Source organism: Emydura macquarii, unplaced genomic scaffold, assembly GCF_026122565.2.
Source record: "Emydura macquarii macquarii isolate MOO-44397 ecotype Brisbane River unplaced genomic scaffold, CSIRO-AGI_Emac_v2 contig_968, whole genome shotgun sequence".
NCBI lineage: Eukaryota > Metazoa > Chordata > Testudines > Chelidae > Emydura > Emydura macquarii.
The window spans coordinates 13,358,144-13,379,269 of record NW_027131105.1 but is presented as its reverse complement, the minus strand read 5'-3'; positions in this window follow the sequence as shown (position 1 = coordinate 13,379,269).

The window sequence follows — 21,126 nt, the reverse complement described above, 5'->3', positions numbered from 1 at the left end:
AATCAATACTGTGCCTAGAAGAAGCAAATGTTAGTTGAGGCAGATAAGTTAATCAGAGAAGTGTGATGACCCACAATGGTATCACTGCAAACTGCCATAAGGGCTTGTCTACACGGTGCCAACAAAGCACACTAGAGGGGTGTGCTCTAAAAGATTCCTAATTCATGTTAACCTAGTCCTAACCTGAGCTAGGTAACTTTTAGAGCATGCCAGCAGAGTCTACATGGGGCAGTTAGAGCACAACACATAGAGCCTTTTACAAATCACACCCCTCTAGTGTGCCTGGTTAGCACTGTGTAGACAAGCCATTATGTGTAGGCAAGCCTTTATGACAGTTTACAGAGATACCATTGTGGGTCATCACACTTCTCTGATTACCTTATCTGCCTCCACTGATGTTTGCTTCTTCTAGGCACTGTACTGATGACAAATTTCAAACTCAAGAAACAGCTGTTCTGATTAGCAACGTGCCTGTAGGAATTGGAGCTTTGAGATACACTTTTCAGGGCTTTATCCCATGAATCACAATGGATTGAATAGAACAGGGAGGGCTTTAAGCACACGACTTAGCCAGACTTCTTTAGGTGGCATTGCTCAGCCAGCAGAACTTCATCTAAGTTTATCAAGGATTGTAGAACACTAACATCCTGCTGACTCACGTTTTGCAAGTTGATGTCAACATTTGTCCCACCAGTGCAAATATGGCCCTGCCACATGTCTGCCAGTCTCCCTGTTGCATTGATTGAGTCAGAAGCAGCCATTTTTTGTCAATCATTGACCAGAACAGATGGCTGAGCTTGGTATCAGGATGCCAAAACCTCTCTTGAACTGGGATTCACAGGTGTTTTCTTTTAAAATTGAATTAAGCGGTAGAAGGAATTTCCCTGAGACCTTGTGTGATATCTGGGGTAGAAATTATTCTCTTTCCCCATCTCCATTGAGACTCAGAATGCTATCCAGAGATACTTTAGGGTCCATTCCTCCTTTCTTCTGCTCCCACTCTGGATTTGAGTTACTTTATGTCCAGAAAATCTGGTGTCCTCTTCTAAGTTGATGAATGTTCCAGGTATGTCCAGCTAGACTTTGCCTACTGTGTCATTAAGTGAACTGAGAACAACCCAGGGAAAATAGAGCAGTGGTACTACTGAATACTCCTGATGCCTCCCCAGGTAGATCATGCTTTCTATGTTACCAGGTCTTCCAGGTACATCCCAGGTAGAAAGTACCTACTGTGTTGCTGACCATGGCTGTTGTTTATTGACTGATTTATATCAGATCCCATTGTGTTCTAGACATTTTGCAGGCATGCAAGAAAGCAGGTTCCTGCCCCCAAAGAGCTTACGTTCTAAAGAAACAACATGAAGATGGGGTTGAGAAAGGAAGGGGGCCAGTTTTCCAAAGGTATTTACGCACCTATCTGCATCGTTAAATATCTAATTGGGATCTAACAGGTATCTAACAGGCACCTAACTCCCATTGTCTTCAATACCTAACCTGCTTCGGTGTTTTTGAGAGTCCCACTGGGTGTCTAGCTGTATCTTTAGACATCTGAATATCTTGGAAAATCTGACACTTTGATTCTTTATCCCATTCTGTTAGGTTTGTTTGTCTTATTATTGATTTGTATTGTGGTAATACCCAGGGGCACCAGTCACAGACCAGGACCCCATTGTGCTAGACGCTGCACAAACACAGAACAAAAAGACTCTTGCCTGCTCTCCCCCTCCCCCCCACCTGCCATCCTTCCCTTTTCTTTAAATAACCCTTGCCAGTTTTCTTTTCCCCCTCCACCCCTTGTTCCTGATACATCCCAGTTACAACACCCCTGCTGTGCTGCTGAATGTACAAGGTATATCCCGGTACAACACACCTGTTGTGCTGTGGGGGGTAAGTCCTAGGTAGAAGGCATGCCACTCAGAATGGGGTCTGGAGTTTGCACCCTGCTTCTCCGCCCAAATGCAGCTGATAAGTGTTTTGGGAGTGGTAAGTGTGTGATAGAATGAACTGGAGAAGGCCAAATAAAGGTGAATTAACAGCCATGTAGCTATGTTGGACATACAGTAAGAAACATTTTGCTTGAAGTATTTCAGTGGTTCCACTTGGGCTAGGAAACATAAGGGACACTCCCTTCCTCTCCCCCCTCCCCCCCCCCAATCTCCTCCCACACACACACAATATTGTAAAACCTACATTAAGTAAAAGGTTAAAAAAATTTAGTATTAAATAGCTACATTTTGAATAAAGATTCCTGCCCATTATTGTGTGAACTACATCTATTCCATAATATTTTGGAGAAAAATGCACCCTGTAGAAATAATAGTTTCTGGGCACCTTGATGCATTTCAAATTCATTTTCTGGATCTTAGTTTTGTGGCAGACAGATTTGCTATCATTTTACATTTCAGGGGCTAACTTCCATTAATATCAGTGGGAGTAGAATTTAGCTCCAAAACTGGTTTTTAATAATAGGACACAACAGTGCCTGGCTTTTATTTGGTTTTTGTTTTGTTCTCCTGGGGTCTGAGCGTGTGTGCATCCCATCAACTCTGTCCTCTCTGCTTCCAAGATGTCGTGCACGAATGACTTTATTTATTTTTTTGTAAGAAAATATATTTTACTAGACAGTTTTATGAGACCTGACAAAATGCCTCATAAATAACCCAGCAGGAAATATGGGGTAAATAAAATTTTTACAACTTTATGATAAACCTGAGAAGTCTTTGGTTCCTTTGCGAAAGAAATGAGCAGGATATTTCATTAAGGAAAAGGACATGCTCACTAAACCCCAACAGTTATAATGATGCCTTTTTAACCTGTAATTCAGTCAAACAGGTTTGGTGGCAGTGGAAAATGTAAAGGGTCCTGTTTTGACTCCTTGGGTCATGCTCCCCCCGATCTCTTTGTGCTGTAGATATTTTACACAGCGGGACTGATGCATTGGTGCTACTTACGTATCTGTCCCTAAAACATCCAGAAAAAACTTGATCCAGATGAATCTCCTCAGATGTAGTAAGAACGGAATCAGTTCTTTACCCATAACCTGAAATGAAACCTTTTGCATGTTCAAAAATTATGACCATTAAAAAAAAAAAAATCAAGTGTTAATTCTGCACAACTCTGTGCTTCCTGGTTCAGAAGAGAATTGGAAGTGCCAAAATAACATGAGAAAAGTTGTCCTTGGGGTATAGCTGGTTCATCAGGAAGTCCTGGAGTTTCATGAGAAAGCCTGTTGTCCTCAAGAGTTCTGTCCTAATGCTGCAGACCTGAAAGGTTTATATCAGCCTCCAAACTTTTAGGTATTCAAATATTAATAAAAATGGTATTTAGCCACCCTTCAACTTCTGAGCAGTGGTTGCCCAATGGGGTATTGGAATGCAGATGAGGATTTCCTTTTTTTCCCCTCCATTTAAAAGACCAGGACTAGACATAATATACAGTGACCACATCAGCTGGAATTCTACTGCAAAGGAACCCCCTCTAGTAGTACACAGAAGCTGCTTCAACTCCTGGACAATAGGCAGCAGATGTTGCCTCAACACAGTGTCTATGTCAGCACTCACGCTTGACAAAGCACTAGAGAAAAATTGTGCAGGGAGGAAATCTGCACTTTTGAGTAAAGGATTGCCAGGACAACTTAGTCTTTTCTATCGCTAATTTCTGTGGTTCTCTTATCCACTAAATTATTTCTGTAGTTTTGTTGAAAACTGGTGAGAGAAATAGGTGGGAAAAGGAGACTGATGCTGAATGGAAGGCTGTGTTTAGCAAAAGAATTGGAAAAATTAGCATTTGTTTGTTGTCTTCAGTGTGTTCAGAGCTCCACACAGCTTCGAGTGGGGACTGTTGAGTTCCTCACAGCGAGATTGGACTGTGGGTCACCTCCCCTCCCATTCACTATTGCATGGCCCCAGCAGTTCTCCCATTCCCGATCAGGTGGCATCTCTGTAACGGCGGCAACTTCTTTAATGGCAATATTAGGAAAATGTTGGTAGCTGTCTTTAATGTGATTTAGTTAAACAAGGCAGGAAGGATACCCCAAGGGGCTGGTCCAAAGTCCATTGAAATCAATGGCTTTTCATGACCCACCAGTTCTCCGTAGATTACCAGCACCTGCTCACCGGGCCGCAGCTTGGGAATCTCTGACATAAAGCAAGACATGAGCCTTGCACCAATGAGCCTGCGTCTAATGGCCTGATCCTGAAAGACCCTGCATGCTCTCAGCTCTCATTGAAGCAGGCTTCAGCTAAACATCACTGGGAGCTTTGCCTGAATAAGGGCTTCAGACTCTGGCCTGCGGTCCATAAATGCTTTGGGGTTCAAGGCACTGTATAAAAGGAAGATGCAGGAATTATAATCCTCTTTCAGAAGGTAACTCCTTCTTCACACAAAGCATTGCACTGGCGATGTTATTTTTTCACAATGATCTGCCGTCCTGTAGGAGCAGCCTGGGTTGTGTCAGGCCCTCCACACTCAGTCCCTGAAAGTGACTGACAGCATGTCAGGGGAAATTGGCTTCTTGGTGGTAAATGCTGCTTTAATGAAAGCCCATATGTTGCTCAGTTATCCCTTCTGAATCCCCTGGTATTATCCCTGTGACTCTGCCACTGGCCTCCCTGATGTAGAGGTTAAATAAAATACCATTTCCTTCTGATTTAGCTTTTGTCTTTGGCAAGCTAAACGCCCTTCAGGCCCTGGTGCATTCAACCTTCCAGGTCAGAGCAGGACATGGGAAACCCCTTCCCAGCATTTCACTGTAGATAATGTCATGGCTGATTCATGAGATTATTCATAGTACTGCCTTCCACTGCTTCTTCTTCTGGTACTGATGGTTCTTGGCTTGAGTTCTTTCTCCTTTTTCCCAACACCACCGCTTCTTTTCAAATTTTCAAACAGATTCTTGTGTGAGCAGTTTGGGAATGTTAAGAACAGGCCTCAAAATGAGCTGAAAAGAAAAGAGGTGCACTCCTGTAATGCTGCAGCATGAGTCTACCGCTGGGGTGGCACATAGCATGAGATGGGAAAGCAGGGGAGCTCTTTTAATACTACAGGTTGTGCTGAGCCAGGGAGATAGGAAATAAGGGGTGCTTCTGCAATTCTACAGCGCAAGTTTGAGCCACAAAAGAGACCACTGGGGAAAGTAGAGGTGCTCCTGTAATACACCAGAAAATAGAGCATAACAAGAGAGAGTAAAATAGCTACATCCCTCTATAAGTCATCAGCATCAGGAAGGTGTGCCAAACATAGATCCCAGTCATCAGACTAAGGGGACTGAAAATTCATCTTGTTTTTTTATAGATCCTGTGACATCCTGCCTCACCCCAGCTTGAAGACGCCAATGGTGATGTGACATCCCAACACGCCTCAGACTGGGAAGGTCAGCACCTCCTACTGGAGCATGGAGCAGACCTAGGAAAGCTCAGGTACATCTTCTTCCTTTACCGTGAGCTCCGGCTTTGCAACCTTTCCTTTCACTTGTGATTTTATCCCCTTTGGTGTTAAAAAAAAAAAAAAAAAAAAAAAGGGGGGGGGGGGTGAAAAAGATAACACAACAGAGTTGTTTGATCACATGTTCAAAATAGTGAGGACTTTATGTGGACATACGATGTGAAACTCGTATAACTTGATGGGGTGTGTTGGTCAGCATATTTATTTTTAAGTTTTCTGTTGTACATAAGATCCATGGTGAAATAAAAGCTGTAGTGTCAGTGTTCAGATCTCCAGAGCGGCACACACATCATCGGTGCAATAATAATGTGCATGCATTCGGATGAGTACCTTTCCACATGCACTTATCCATCTGCACATACAATCACAGTATTTGGACATACAAATACCTCTTTGCACATGTAGCTGTGATTAAGGTAGGCATGAACATAAGCACACAAATCTATAAAAGGTTTTGCCCATGCAAATAACCCTCACCTACCATTGCCATTTTAGCTTGATAAAGTTATTAAAATCCAGGTTCAGAATACAGATTGGATCTTGGTGAAAGATCAAGCTATGTGGGAAGACAGAATTTTTAATTATTCAATGGCAGAATGAAAATATCCTTGTAAATGAATGAGATCTCTTGGAATAGTACAGTTAGCATCAGAAGTGCTGATTGGCTGCAACATCTTTCTTATGGATACTGCCTTTCCAGAAGAGGGACTTGTGTGGGTGACATCACATGCTGGTTGTTCATCCTAACCATGGGAAGATCCAGGGAGGTTGTTGGACAGGGGTGTTGGTTCCAGCTGGTCCTGGTTTTGACTGCAAAAACTCCTCCAGTGAAATGAAACCATTTTATAACCAGCCTGGAGAAAATAAAACTTTCAAAGCCAAGCTGAAGAGGAGTACAAGGAGAGACCGGAGAATTGCAGGGTGAAAGAGTAGGCAGCAGGAATGAAAGGAAAGCATCTCAAAGCTGGGAGAGAGGACAAAAGGCCCACACCCTAGCAGTGATCACAGCCCCTCATTGCCGCATTAGCAACATTATTCCGTTTAGTAAACAGAGCCAGACGTGTTGGCACCTTCTCTCCTGGGACAATACAGCCTGTGCTTTGTTTTAGCATGAGAGTCCCAGGCACACAGGGGGTGGCCTGGGGGTGTGTCTGTTCCTAAAAAGATAGCAGTAGTATACAGAGCACACCCACTGAATCCAGACAGGATGCTGATGTCTTTTTCTCTTGTGAAAGTTTGGGTTTAAAACCGCTTCCGCTTCTGACACCTATATTTCATTTTTGCCTTTTTTTGCAAAAATAATAATTAATGATACTGCTATAGGCCCCTCGAGCAAATGGACCTGTATCAAAACCCTGGATCTGGAGCCAGACTTTATCTCTGTAATGGGCAGAACCAAAAGTCCAGATCCAAAGCACTTGGCCTTGAGGATTTGTAATCCAAACCCAAACTTTCCTAAAGTTTGTGGGGTTGGAATCCTGGCCCTCTATGCAGCAAAATGCAAACTTTGGATGGTTCTGATTCACTCCCATCTCTGCTGTTAGCCGAGGATCTCAAAGTGGGTTATCAAGGTTTACTATTATTATCCTCATTTTACAAATGGGGATACTGAGGTGGAGAAGGAAATCAACTTGGCCAAGAGACAATGAGGCCTGGATCCACTTAAAAGTCAGGTTGATATAGCTACGTTGTTCAGAGATGTGAAAAATCCACACCCCTGAGCGCTGTAGCTAGGCCAACCTAACCCCCAGTGTGAATGCCGCTATGTTGACAGAAAAACATTTCCATTGACAGAGCTACCATGAGTTGGGGAAGTGGTGTTTCTATACTGATGGGAAAACCCCTTCCATTGGTGTAGCCTGTGTCACTAGAGGGGTATGCCAGCATAGTTACTGTGAGCTAGCAATGCCAGTGTAGTCCCTGTAGTGTAGATGTACCCTGAGTCAGTGACAGAGGTAAGATGAGAGAGATCCTCTGCTTCCATTGCTGTGCTTTACCCACTGGACAATACTTCCAAGACATATTCCACGCAAGACATATGCAGGGTTTCTAATGGAAATAACTCATCCCAGAGGACCCAACTCATCCTCATCCCAGAGGACCCTTCACTTCACTCAACCCTTCTAGATGTGAGCGGACAGTGCAATTTTCTTCTAAAGCAATTTCCATTGTTTTCCTTGTTAACCTAACGCTGTTTTACTGTGAGAACTCTGGGTAGCTAGGGCTCTGGTCCATTGTCCACTAAGGTCAATGAATAGATTCCTACTGACTTCTATGGGCTATGGATGAAGCTCTACACAAGGAGATTAGCCCAATGTCTGGGTTGTGTGTCCATAGCTTGGCTTGATGCCGTCATTTCAGGTTTAGCAAAGCATAGGTCTGGGTAAATGTTGTGGAGTGGTACTGGGGTACAAAGCCTTGCACCACTAGGTCAGTGGTTAGAAGCCAGTCTGGACTGGTGGTGATGAAAGTCACACTTATCTAACAGCTATTTGTTAGCTTGTGTGAAACGCTTTGGGGGTCTCAGACCAGTGCCTGATGGGAAGATGTCCGTACTACAATTGGCCTTACTTGTTTCGTTATTCTCATCCTCTCCTCTGACCTATTAACAGACCCACCTTCTACCTAGTGCTTCTGTTTCCTTTGATATATTTGTAAAAGGCCTCTTATTTTCCTTAATCCCTTTGGCTATAATTAACTCATTCTGCATTTTTGCTGCCCTTATCTTTTCCCTGCAAGCTTTAACTGACTGCATATTCTTGTTTGGTTGCCTCCCCTGTTCTCCATTTCCACTGAAGGTTTTCTTTTTAATCCTTACATCAGCCCTTGTGCTTTCTTATTTCTTGCATTCTTCTTCTTTTTTTCCTATCCTGCATTAATTATTGTGCTATTTAGGATTCCTGGCCTCCTCTTACACTGATGGATTTCAGTCCTTCTTCCCATTGCACTTTACTCACTAGATTTTTAATTCCCCATAATTTACCTTATTCTGCTGTATTATGTGGTTTTTATTCCTTGCTATGCTGAATTAATGTAGTTCATGGTCACTGGTTCCAAGCTTCCCTATTATTCTCACAACCACGTCCTCTTCTCTTTCACTAAAATGCTTTTATTTTACATAAAATGTCCAAGGTAAAAATGACATTCCACCCCCCTACCCCCCAATAAATCGGCCAGAAAAGGGGAGTGAATCTGAGCCCTGTCCTATTTCAGGAAAGACAAATTTGAATCCTTAGCTCCAAACCTGCTCCTGGTGTATTAGTTTTCAGGAATTAATTCCAGGCTGGAACTCCCACAAGCACTTTTCTGGGCTCTTCAGCATGACCAAACTTTTCTGGACTTTTTATAAAAAGGCCGCTTGGTTTCGTTTGCATTCAAGGCAAAAGGTTCAGTTCAGTTCTTCTTTTATCCCTAAGTGTTTTGTCCTTCACTTTGATAGCAGTGAGGCCTAGTGGTTTGAGCTCTGGGTGCTGAGAGCAAAGCTGGTCAGAAAATGTGTTTTTTCCACCACAGAAAATGTCAATGAAAAAAAAAAATCATTTTCATTTGAATTTTCCCACAGAAAATTTTCACTTTTCATTGAAAACACAAAAATTGGAAAGTTTTTGACCAAAACTCAAATTTTTCCATGGAAAACAGACCCTTTAGGAAAAAACACTTTTCCGTTGAAAAACCCAAATTTCCGCTGCAGAACAGTTTCAATGGAAAATTTTCTGTCAGCCTCCCTGCCCCACCCTGTGCTGAGAGCCAGGGACTCCTCAGTTCTAACCCCTGCAGCTCTGCTAGTGACTGTGTGGGCACCATGCACCAATCCCTTGACCTCTCTATAAAATGGCTGTTATACTTCCTCACTTATCTCACAGGAGGGTTGTGTGGATTAACTAGCTAATGTGTGTGTGTCATGCTTTGAAAGTGTAGGCTAGGATTCTCTGAGCCACCTAGGGAACTTGGACACCCATTTCCCATGAACTGAGCTATCATGCTCTGAGAACGATATCATGGCCGCATTCTGCCCTGATTTATACTCTGTGTAACTCCAACAAAGGCAACGAGGGTCAGAGGGTACAAGGCAGGGCAGGACTGAGCCAGCCCTTGTTATGGCGCTTGGTGTTAATGAACACTGAAATGGTGGCAGTAAATGATTGTAGGTGTAAGCACATGAGATTTTCCAGGAATGCCAACCAAGGCTCTCTCCTTTCCCTCCTTTTTGCCTTCCTCCCACCCCTGGGAATCACCGCTGGCTTTTCTTGGCTGCCTGAGTAGGCTCCAGGAAGAGCAGGACAGGCAGGAGCCTGGGCCCTGCAGGTACACAAGATAATTTGGTGGGTGGAGATAGTGATAAATAGCCCATTCTTTTGTACCCATTATTTTGGTAACAGATGCTAAAAAGACTCTATCAAAGGTGAATTGCAGGTGAATGTGTCACCGTGTTGGCAGCCAGAAGAACCCTCCCTTAATTTCCCTCAAACAAGCCTTCTCCCTGTCAGTTTGCTGGTAGGCCAGTGTGCCTCTTGGTTTACTGCTGTGTGAATGGAAAGGGCTGTCTGAAAATGCAATGCTGATCCCAGTCCCATCCCCAAAGGAGCAGAGATTGGCCCAGTTTTTTCAGCACACTCCATTCTGCTCTCCCCCAGGCCGTTATGTGAAAGGAGAACAGGCTCATTCTGGTTTGAAGAGCAGAGAAAGGGAACTAAATTTGCCATCTATTTTTTCCCCTTAACTTCATTATTCCACTTGTCACTGGGCACTCAGCCCACTTAAAAATACAAATGGAGGAAGAGAGAGCAGACACCTCCAGTCAGCCTTTGGAGCTGAGGTAGTAGGAGTTCAGGGGCTGAGCTGCTTAGACAGCAGGACTCTGAGTGAAAAAAATGAGATTTATGAATGAGTTAGTGCCCGTTGCTGCTTCCCTCCTCTTCATCACATTATATTCTCTCTCTCATGATCTCTTTCTCACAGCCACACACAATTACTTTGCTCCCATGCATGATGATAATACTTAGCCCTTTTAATCCACAAAGTACCTTATAAACATTAAGCTAATGCTCACAAGCCCCTTGGGAAGCACGTTGGTAACACATTCATTAGATGGAGAAACTAAGGCACACAGCAGTTCAGTGGCTTGCCCACATCCATGCTGGGGCCAGAATTAGAATTCATGAGCTCCTGGCTCCCTATCCTTCATTCAAATTGCTAGACCACGCTCTGAGATTAAAACTCACTTTACTTCCACCAGATAGACAAAGAAGCGGGGTGGGAGGAGAGATTAACCATTTATGTGATAGGGCAGAGGGAAGTTGCTCTAACACCGAGCTGACAGAGATTATGTCTACACTTAAAATGCTACAGCGGCACAGCTGTAGCTACGCTGCGGTAGCACTTCCGTGTAGACACCATCTACATTGATTGAAGGGGTTCTCCCATCGGCGTATGTAATCCACCTCTTTGAGAGGTGGTAGCTAGGTCAACAGAAGAATTCTTCTGCCAACCTAGTACTGTCTGCATTGGGACTTAGGTTAGCTTAACAATGTTGCTCAGGGATATGGATTTTTCACATCCCTGACCGACGTAGTTAAACCAACCTAATTTTCTGGTGTAGACCAGGCCTCAGTTTGGTAGTTTTTCATGTCTTTGGGATTATTTTATTTGCTCCCCCCTCCCCCCCAAAAAAATAATTGCTCCTTTCAGCTTCTATGATCATTTTTGCCTCTTTAGGCTCTTTACAGACACCACTTCAGACTTTGTTGTCTGGCTCCTGTGCTGTGGTTCATCAGTGGCAGAGCGGGGGAGGGAAGAAGGACGCGGCAGGGTTGCTTTACCAGAGAACATGAAAAGGCAGTAATTTGGGACCTAAGCATGTTGGCGGTTTCACAGCTTCTGCTGCCCCTGATCCACCTTTCCAGACATGCATGAGGAGACTTCTGAGAAACTGCCCTGGGCTGGCTCTGAGCCCTTTAACATAACCTCATATACACATTCTCGCATTTTCTCCCCACCCCAAACACCACAAACCACGTCAGCTGCCCAGCACACACACTCGCTATCACGCTTTCACAAAAGAGATTTCTTTCATTAGCCGTGAGGGGAGGAGGTGAGAGTCAGGGAGCAGAAGGCTGCAAATTCCTCAGCTAAATATCTTGCCTCCCTCATGAGAGCCCAGGAAGTTCTCTCTCCCTTCTTGTGTCCCAGCCTGCCTACCCTGCTCTCATTACCCCGGCTTCTCCAAGTGGAAACTGGAACAGATAGGGCTAGGTCACCAGATGCACCACAACAGAACTTGGGATGCCTTGGGAAGGGGGTCATATGTGGCTTCACACCACTTTTCCATCCATTGGCCAACTCTTGATGGCTGATAACTGCTCCCAAGGAGCCATTCCACTGCCAGGATCACTGGAGCATATTGTGCTCTGGCTCTACCACTGCGGCCCTGAAACTACCCCTCTCCTTGCCTCCAGCCAGCTCTGGAATGCCTCCTATGCCACTGAAGGAGTGGGGCGGGGCCGGCACTGCTAGCTTTACACCAGTTGAATGCTAGGGGAATCCTTAAGGCAGGTTTAAATCCTCTTTGTGCAGCTGGAGCAGTGCAAAAGGGACTTCAGAGGAGCAGGCCCATAATTGTGTTGTGAGTTTCAGACTGTAGTCAGTACTTAGGGGCTAATTCATACGGAATTATTTAATTGTGCAGGGTAGGTAGTGTGAGTATGAGTTCTCCCACTGAAGAAATTAAAGCAATCGTTAAAGTCGAGTCATAGTCTGAAAATTACTCTCCCAAACTAGCATTGTGGGGTTCCATGGCCATTTTTGGTCAGTGACTCCAGATTAAAATTTGCGTAGTTTGCAAGTAATTTGATGGTGCTTCTCATCAGTTCTTACTAGCCCCTAGGTTTACTCGGCCTAGGATTTCAAAGTGAAGTGGGATTCCTTGAGGATTCAGAAGAGAATCCAGCTCAGTCTCCCATTTGTGTGCACCGCACTGCAGGGGTAGGGATGCAGCACACACCTACCTTAGCAAAGCAAGAAAAATATGGCTGAATGAAAAATAGACTTTGTGCTAATCCAGGTGGGGGAGGGGCCCGTGTACAAGAGTTCAGGACCTCGCGGCTGGAACCCAAAACGTTTGGAGAGGATGTTTGCTTTTACAGAACATTTCCCAAGGCGTCCAAGGACTCGCTGAAACCCACAAAGCCTCCTCTGAAACCACGACTGCGACAAAAGAGGAAGAAAGAGTCTGCAGCAGAACTCGGAGAATATTAGAGCTTGCAAAATATATTTTTATAGGGAGAGAGAGTTTTCTTCAAGGGATTGTTTGGCGTCGGGACTAAAAGCGAAAGTGGCCCCCCGTAAGTGCAGTGTGGAAGCAGTGGCAGCAGCTGCGCCACATTACACTAGGGAGCAGAATGCGAAGATGGGTTTGCAAAGAAAGTAACCAGTCTCGCTAGGCCGTGTCCAGGTAAACACAGCTGGGAGTAAGGGAGTGCAACTCCCCTACAAGCCACCGAGCCAAATTCAGCAGTGATGTGAACAGAGGTGTGAAACATTGGGAGGCCACTGGCCAGAAAATGGGTGCAAATGGCAGAACAGCATGACTTGCATCCATTTTATCTTCAGAGCGCATGCAAAAGGAGTATAACAAGGGAATTCAGGGGGAGGGGTAGCAGGAAAAGGAACTAAAAGAATGCAAAGTAAAGCAGCACCATCTCCAGCCTTCCTGGGATTACATTCAACTCTGGCACAACCGGGTACAACTTCTGTTGACGTCAGTAATTGCTGTGTCCATTTATATGAGGGATGAGTTTGAGGCTGGACTCTGCGAGATGCTGAGTGCCCAGCCTTTCCCTTCATTAAACGGGAACTTGGAGTGCTCAACGCCTTCAAGGAGGCACACTAAGCATCACTCAGTCAGGCCGGTGGCCTTTATAAAATGCCAGATCAGTGCAGGGTACACTGCTGTGCCACTTAACCACCTCTTATGGGATGGATTGTGTCTGGCCCCCCATGCACTTGCAAAGAGACAAGAGAGTGCAAGAAGCCTGTGCCTAACACAGTTCCTGCAGGAGTCGGTCCCATGTCTGAAATAATCTGCTGGCCAACTGGGTTGGAACAGACATTGGTAGCAGGTTTGCAAGCGCAGCTACATGTTATGGCTGCTACATTTAAACAGCTTCAAGCTGAAATTCTTGGGAGTTTACATTTTCAAAGCGCTGCACTAACCTGAACTAATGAATTAGTACAACTCCCACTGGGGGTGGGGTGGCAAGTAGATGAGTATCGATTGTTCCCATTTTACACAGCAGGAAAGTAGACAAGAGATGCTAAGTAGCTTGTCCAAGAAGCAAGACACTAGCAGGAGCTGATACTAGTACTGCAAACTTCCTGGATCCCTGCTCTCAGCTCTAGATCACAGTAGAATCAACTTCAGAATTGCTTGAGAATCTATGAGACAGTTAAAGGAACTGGTTGTTGCTGCCATCAGCCCACTGCTGGTGAGCTAGGTGTCAACAACACAGAAGTCCCACACCTTTCACCAACATAAAATTCACTTTGAAATCATTAAAATAAAACTGGTACGGAGGAGAGGGCAAATAGAAAAAGCAACACATAATGTAGGGATGGGGTCACGTCCATAGATCGTTCCGAACTAGCAGGACTCAGCTAGACTGCTATGTTCATTGCAGCGCTGCCAGTTGCAGTCTCTGGCAATGCCATCAGCAGCCCTTACTCTGCAGGCTTCTTTGCCTTTCATTATGCCTCTGGAGAACCAGGACCCTTGTTAAAACCCAGGATCTGCTACTGATAACCGGCTCTACTCAGTGAATCGAGACAAACATACTATCCCACAGGCTAGGGATGCCCTTCTGATCTATTACCAGTGGGAGTATCTGTCATGAGATCAGTGCCTGCCCTTTTCCACATCCCAGTGGGACAACACCTGCCCACTAGAGAACAAAGGGGAAACCTGATGTGACAGGAAAAAACAAAATTCTCCCCAGAGAGGCAAGGAATCCCCTTCTGACTGAAGAGAGCCTCTTCCTCTGCCCAGTTAGTTTGCCAGTCAGCAGTAAATTTATTGACTGTTATTAAAAAATATATGTACAAAAACCTTGTCAGTGCAAATACAAAATCACTGAGAAACACGTCTTGTGTCTGATTCTGCTCTCCCATATCCCATGCAAACTGGGAGGACTTCTGTGGAAATTAGCAAAGATACAGTGATGAAAAAACAATGTAAGCGAGAGGAGAATCTGCCCCCACTTTTTTTTTTACAGTTGTGTATTATTGTTTTTACAGCACTGTACTATTATTATTATTTATTTATACTACCATAGCACCTAGGAGGCCTAGTCAAGGACCAGAATCCCATTACGCTAGGTGCTGCACAAACAAAAAATTGGTTTCTGTCTCAAAGAGCTTACAATTTCCGTATAAGACAAGAGACAACAGTGGGCAGCATGATAAGCTGTGATCTCGGCACACCAACCATCTAACTGCTGTCAAGATTTTTGTAGGCATCATGGCAGAGGAGAGTTTTAAGGAGGGATTTGAAACATGCAATTTTGGACCAGTATTTCAAATGAGTGCAACAAAAATTTGCACAAAAAACCCCCACGTGCTACTCCCATCCCCCAACGCACACAGCCATTTCCTGTTTCTGTACATTTTTCTCAGGCATCAATGTTTGAAAATGTGGATTCTGTGCAGAGATCCTGCATGAATTTTATCTTTATCTTGGCATGTAGATGACACTTGTCACTCTGGGAGTAGGATACCTTATTCTGTGAATTAAAATTTCCATTCCTTATATTTTGCACTTTTTTCTGAGGATGGGGCGAAGGGGTCTTCTCGTTCCTGACTAAACTGTAAGGACCCCAAATCCCCCCATCTTACATCCCTCTTCCCTTCAGGTCTCATAATGAAGACGCCTCCATTCCAGCTGAGGATTCAAGATGGATACCCTCCAGAGCCCATCTATACCACCTCTTGCTAATCCAGAATAGACACTGCAGATTTCTAGGAGATTTTCCTTGCTCTCCCCTGCCCATCAGCAGATGAACGTACCTGCCTCTGTAGAACCCACAGCCCCAACACAGAGGCAAGTAGCCAAGATTGACCACTCGCAGTGGTGATTAAGAGAAAGTGAAATCCACATGTGAGCAGGGGTACACACTACATTGGGCAAGTAGTGGTGGTGTCCACCTCCCAGCTGCCACGCCTGATGTGTGTTTCTGTTAACCCTCTTGGCAGTGTGCATGGCATAGATATATATATGCAGTTGGGGGGATGACATGCACTCTGCTTTCTTCAGTCATGGACAAGAAAAGCAGATGAGTGGAGGGGTGTCTGTGTGCCAGTTTCTTTTGTGAGGCTGAAGGAGTTGTGACTCTAGAATCTGAGCAAAGCTTAACTCGATGGAGTCTAGCCTATTCCAGGAAACCACCTCTTTTGTTTCAGTTAGAAATATTCCTTTTCATCTTCCCCTCCTAAAAAACATCGCTGTGTAATGTTAAAACAGCTGCCATGTTCCACCCCAGAGAGGGCTGTATTTCAATGCTGGGTAATGTGATCCTTATATGTACAGTCTGTAAATCACTTCTGAATCCTTCCTGGAAAGAAAAAGATGCTGTAAAATTTTTTTTAAAAACCCAATTATATCTGCCTAGGAAATGAAATAGCCTGTTTTATCACTGATTGGGCTTGAATACAAAACCCATCCCACCTCTATATCCTGGAAACATCCCAATGCAGTCCCTTTGTTTTATCACCTCCATAGGAAGCAATAGGCAGTTAATTCAATCCCAGTCACCTTTTTCTCCTCCTCCCCCAGTTCCTGGGTTCTTCCCCTTTCCCCTCTCCCCCCATCCCAAGCTCAACATCTGCCCATCTATTGTTTGTCACAGACATTAACCTCATCCCCTTTCTTGAAACAGTCGCAACATAACCACAAGAGAAGCATAAAAGAGACTCTTCCCAAGCCACTCCCTCATCTAAAACCCCGAGTGTCCATTTCAATAGCTCACACATTTTGTCTGACGTGGCCCTGGGCACGCCTGAAATGCACTGGGCCTTGGGTCTTGGCCTCCATCAGCTGAACTATTTCCTGTTGAAGGTTACTCACTTCCTGTTTTCTGTATTTAGACAATCTGAGTCTATATAGGGAGGTTTTGATTTGTTGTAAACTTCAGCTGGTTTAGATGTTAAGTTGGTGGGGGAGGGAGGGACTGGAGACAAAGTAGTGCTATTTAATACTGATGCTGTTTTCGCTCATGGTTTTATAGTGACCACCAGAGCATGTGAAAGGAAGGGCAAGAGATGACAGCATGGGAGATGGAGACAGGACTGCTTCACAATGGGCTTGGGCTGAAATCTTTTACCATGTGTGTATGGAGCAGCTGGGGGCTAGGGTGCATGGGGAGGATTTGATACACTCCAATCACTAATTTCTCTGATGTGTCACTTTTGCCATAGACAGCTGTGCAGAAAGGCTAACAGCAGTGCAACAGTTATGCGGGGAAGCATGGGAGGAGCCTGACTAGCCTAAGAATATTAATATTGTGCCCTTTTTAGTGCCTGCCTGATGAATACCTCAAAGCAGCCCATGGCCTTCTATTTATTATTTGTTTTAATGTGCCCAGAAGTCTGCTAGACACAGAGACATGTAAGAAGTCACACACATACCCTGTGAGGTTGGCCATTATTATTATCCGGATTTTACAAATGGGGAAACTGAGGCACAGAGGGACGAAGTCACTTTGCTCAAGCTCATACAGCAAGCCAGTAGTGCAGTCAGGGATCACATGCAGGAGTTTTGACTCTCAAGCACCTGCACGTACCAGAGACCACTCTCTCTGCTCTCATATGTTAGTCATGAAAAGCATTCTCCTGCACTGAAAGCATTTATTGTAGTGTAAGAAATGCTGAACAAACCTGCTCAACTCAAGATGGACCACTGCATGCTGGGACATGTAGTTTCCATGGACTGCACTCTAGGATGTTTTCAGTCTGCTCTATTTTATTCAATTTAGCTGTAGCCCTTCTGACTATTGTGGCCCTTAAAATGCGGGTGCATTTATCATAGAATTATACAAGGACAAAGAATAAATTAAGGTCAATAATATATTATGGAGATAGTAAATTATTCCAAATGTTATGCTAGGGGTGAGTTTTGAAACATTCCAGCAGAATATGCTGCTAGAATAGGGAGCAAAATGTCAGAGTGAACACACAGGTGGGGAGGTTGGATGAGATGGCTAAAGATAAAGATTGACAACCAGAACAAATAATCTAATCCCATTTTTCAACTCTTTATACCCCAGGGAAAGAAATCTGCCATAGTATCGTCTCAGCCTGCCCCTCTGCAACCAGTATGCAAAACAGAGTCAAACTCCAAAGCACACTCAGGCGTCACTAAAGAAGCTGAAGAAAACTCACGGCGAAGAGCAGAAATGTTTAGAAGAAACAAGAGGCCAAATTCATCTCTGGCATAAATGGGCCCAGCTCCTGTAGATTTAAATCTCTTTATGCCAAAGTTAACTGTTGTTCAAGAAGTACACTGCGGTTAAGAAAACAAAACCATGCAGAGAAAATATGTGTGCAGAATATATTTAGGTTACTGTCGTATCATTGGGGTCATTATACTGGGGTTAATTTCAGACTCTTCTAATTTTTCTCTTTTGTTTAGAAGCTGTAGTTGTACCAATCTTTGGTGGATTGCTGGTTCCTTAGACGAGCCTTCCTTGGTGGTATGGTGATGCCCTTCCCGGGTGAGACATTTATTATTCATTGTTCTTCCAGCTATAACTCTACCCAACTATCCCATCCCCCCTGGCATGAGTTGCAACTCAGATCTCGTCTCTACTACAACCCTGTACTGGTATAACTGCATCACTCAGGAGTGTGAAAAATCCACAACCCTGAGAAATGTAGTTATACCAACCTAACCCCCCATATAGACAGCACTATGTCAGTGGGAGAGCTTGTCCCTTCACCATAGCTACTGTCACTCAGGGAGGGGATTAACTACGCCAATGGAAGAGTTCTCTCCCGGGTTTAGAGCGTCTTCACTAAAGCGCAACAGCTGATACAGCATTTTAAGTATAGACTTGCTCTCACTCTTAAGCCTGGTCCCATTGAAGTCTAGGGCAAAACTACACTTCACATCAGTAGGACCAAGATTTGATCAACTGACAATTGATTTGCCAACATGTGACTTACACCATCATTAATGACAACTTGCAGTTTAGCCCATTATGTTCTGCAAGTGTAACAAATGAATGTACTACGAGTACAGAGATGCAAGCAGAATTTAGGTGCACAGATGCAGAACTGAACTTCTGAAATGATAAAAAGAATTTAGTTCTTTTAATTTCTGTACTTCCAGGATTCCAGAATTTTTATTGCCCTTCCTTGAATTCCCTCTGATTTCTCGATGTCTTTCTAGCTCTTAGATTCCCAGAGTTCTATGCAGAATTCTCGGTGCAGTCGGTGGGCCTGCTTTCTAGCTCACTTACACCAAATTAAATCAGGAGTAACTCCAATGAAGTGAATGGAGTTACACCAGTGCAAAACTGGTGAGAAGGAGACAAGAATCAAGCTCAAGTCTATTTAAAAGTCAATGAAGTTCCTAAATAGGCATGAAACAGAAATCCTGATGCTGAGGTCAGATCCATTAGATCCAACACAACCTTGTTTCCAGTCATATCAATGCACTTAAAGAATGATCATTTAATGTCACTTAGAAATGTTTACTTGCAGGGACCAGATGGCTCAGTGAGTTGGTATAACAAAGCATTTCACTTCTAGGTCACGCATTCTAATCCAGGCCAGGTTGGTAATAAATGAACTTTATCACCTGATGGCTGTTTTGTATCCTGTGTTCCCAGTTCCCAGTGAATAAGAATTCACTTTCCAAAATCTGTGCACACAGATTGTCACTGATTGGTCCCCTTTTTGACAACCTCAGCAGAGTGGCAGAGGTCTGAATGGACCATGGAGACTGAATTCCTTTTTCTCTCTCCAGGTCAAGGTCACAGTGTGGGGGATGTTTGTGCTATCATTGGCCATGCAGTACCTGCTCTGTGGGCAGAGAGGATTTCATTATTCAGGTCTGTCAATCTGACATCTTTCACCAACATGAAATCCATTAAAAAAAATAAATAAAAGAGAGAAATGTTTAATTGTGATTGATATAGACATGCTGTACGGTATGAACTTTCCATACAATCCCTGATAAGGACATCAGAATTAATGTCTGTTTCCCAGTTTTCTACTTATAAGCGATAAATGTTTGGCAAGCCAGTAAATAACAAAATTCTCATGTGGCCATCTACAGGTCATCAAGATGCTTAAGAAGTTTGCATTACTTGTACCCATATTTGCTATTAAAGAATGAATATTAACCTTTTTGTGCTGTTATAGGAAAACAGTGCAGTCATTGGGGAAAGGAAAGATTAAATCAAAGAAACACTATCATTAAAAGAGCAATTTTTACAAATAAAAAATGTTTGAGGCAAAAGTCTGACCAGAAATCTCAGAATGTAGGCTACCTTTTCCAGCTTCCATTCTATTTATTTTGTATTTTGACATCAAACACTCCCTGTAACCTAATCTCCTTGGCTTTTGATGTGGCCTTAGAGACATGACAATTAAGCACGGTTTAAAACAATAATCCCAACAGTGGGAACCAAAGACAAAGTAATGTCAGGGCTCCCCATCAATGAGAAGCTGTCCCCCAATGTTTGGTTGAAGTGAAATGAGTTTAAATCCAGATTTGTTCCCTTGATATCTGCTCTTTACTTACACGTAGTATCGAGCTTTACATATTCACTCTGTTTTCATTCTCTGCTGTTTGTTTTTCTTCCACTGTGTAAAATATCTCAAGACATCATGATATAGAAAGACATTTTGATCTTTCATAGATTAGTGCCACTTTATGGAAACAGAATTATTTATTATTTGTGTCACAGTAACAATCAAAGGCCCCCGTCAGGAGAGGGAGCCTCTTGTGCTAAGCACTTAACAAAACACATGGGAAGACATGGTCCCTCTCCTGAAGGGTTTAAAATATAGGCCTCAGTTCTGCAAGCTGATCCATGAGGGCACAGGGATATATTTGTGCAGAGTCAATTACGGAACCAGGTCCTAGTCTAAGAAACAATGAGGGTGTGTTACAAACAATAGAAGCAAATAGCTCAGTGATTCTAAATTGTAAAGTGTTGATTTAAATCAAATAATATTAGCTCTCCCCATCCTCTCCTCGCCCTAACCATCATCAGCTGGCTGAATTCTCGCAGATATCAGAGCAAGATGGGTGTGTTATGGTTTCAAAGGGAAAAAAAGCTTCTAGATATAATCCAATTTTAGATCTGTTTTATGGTTGGCTTGTTTCCTTTTAAATAGAAGTTGCAAAGTAAATTTGAGTGGTATCTGTGCCATAAACCACTTTTTATTGGTGTTTGTATTAACCCTTGCTAAGCAAGTTAGAAAGATGACTAACACATTTGAAATGATGCAGGAAAGCCTTGTATCTGCTACATGTGCTTGTCTAATTTGCCTTGGGATCTTCCAAGCAAATCTGTATCATCTATAGTTTTTTATTTACTAGCATGGGCTCGCATAGGGAGACAGAGGAAAGATTGCAGGTTTAACGAAGCAATGATGGAAAATATATGTATTTTCAAAAAATAGACT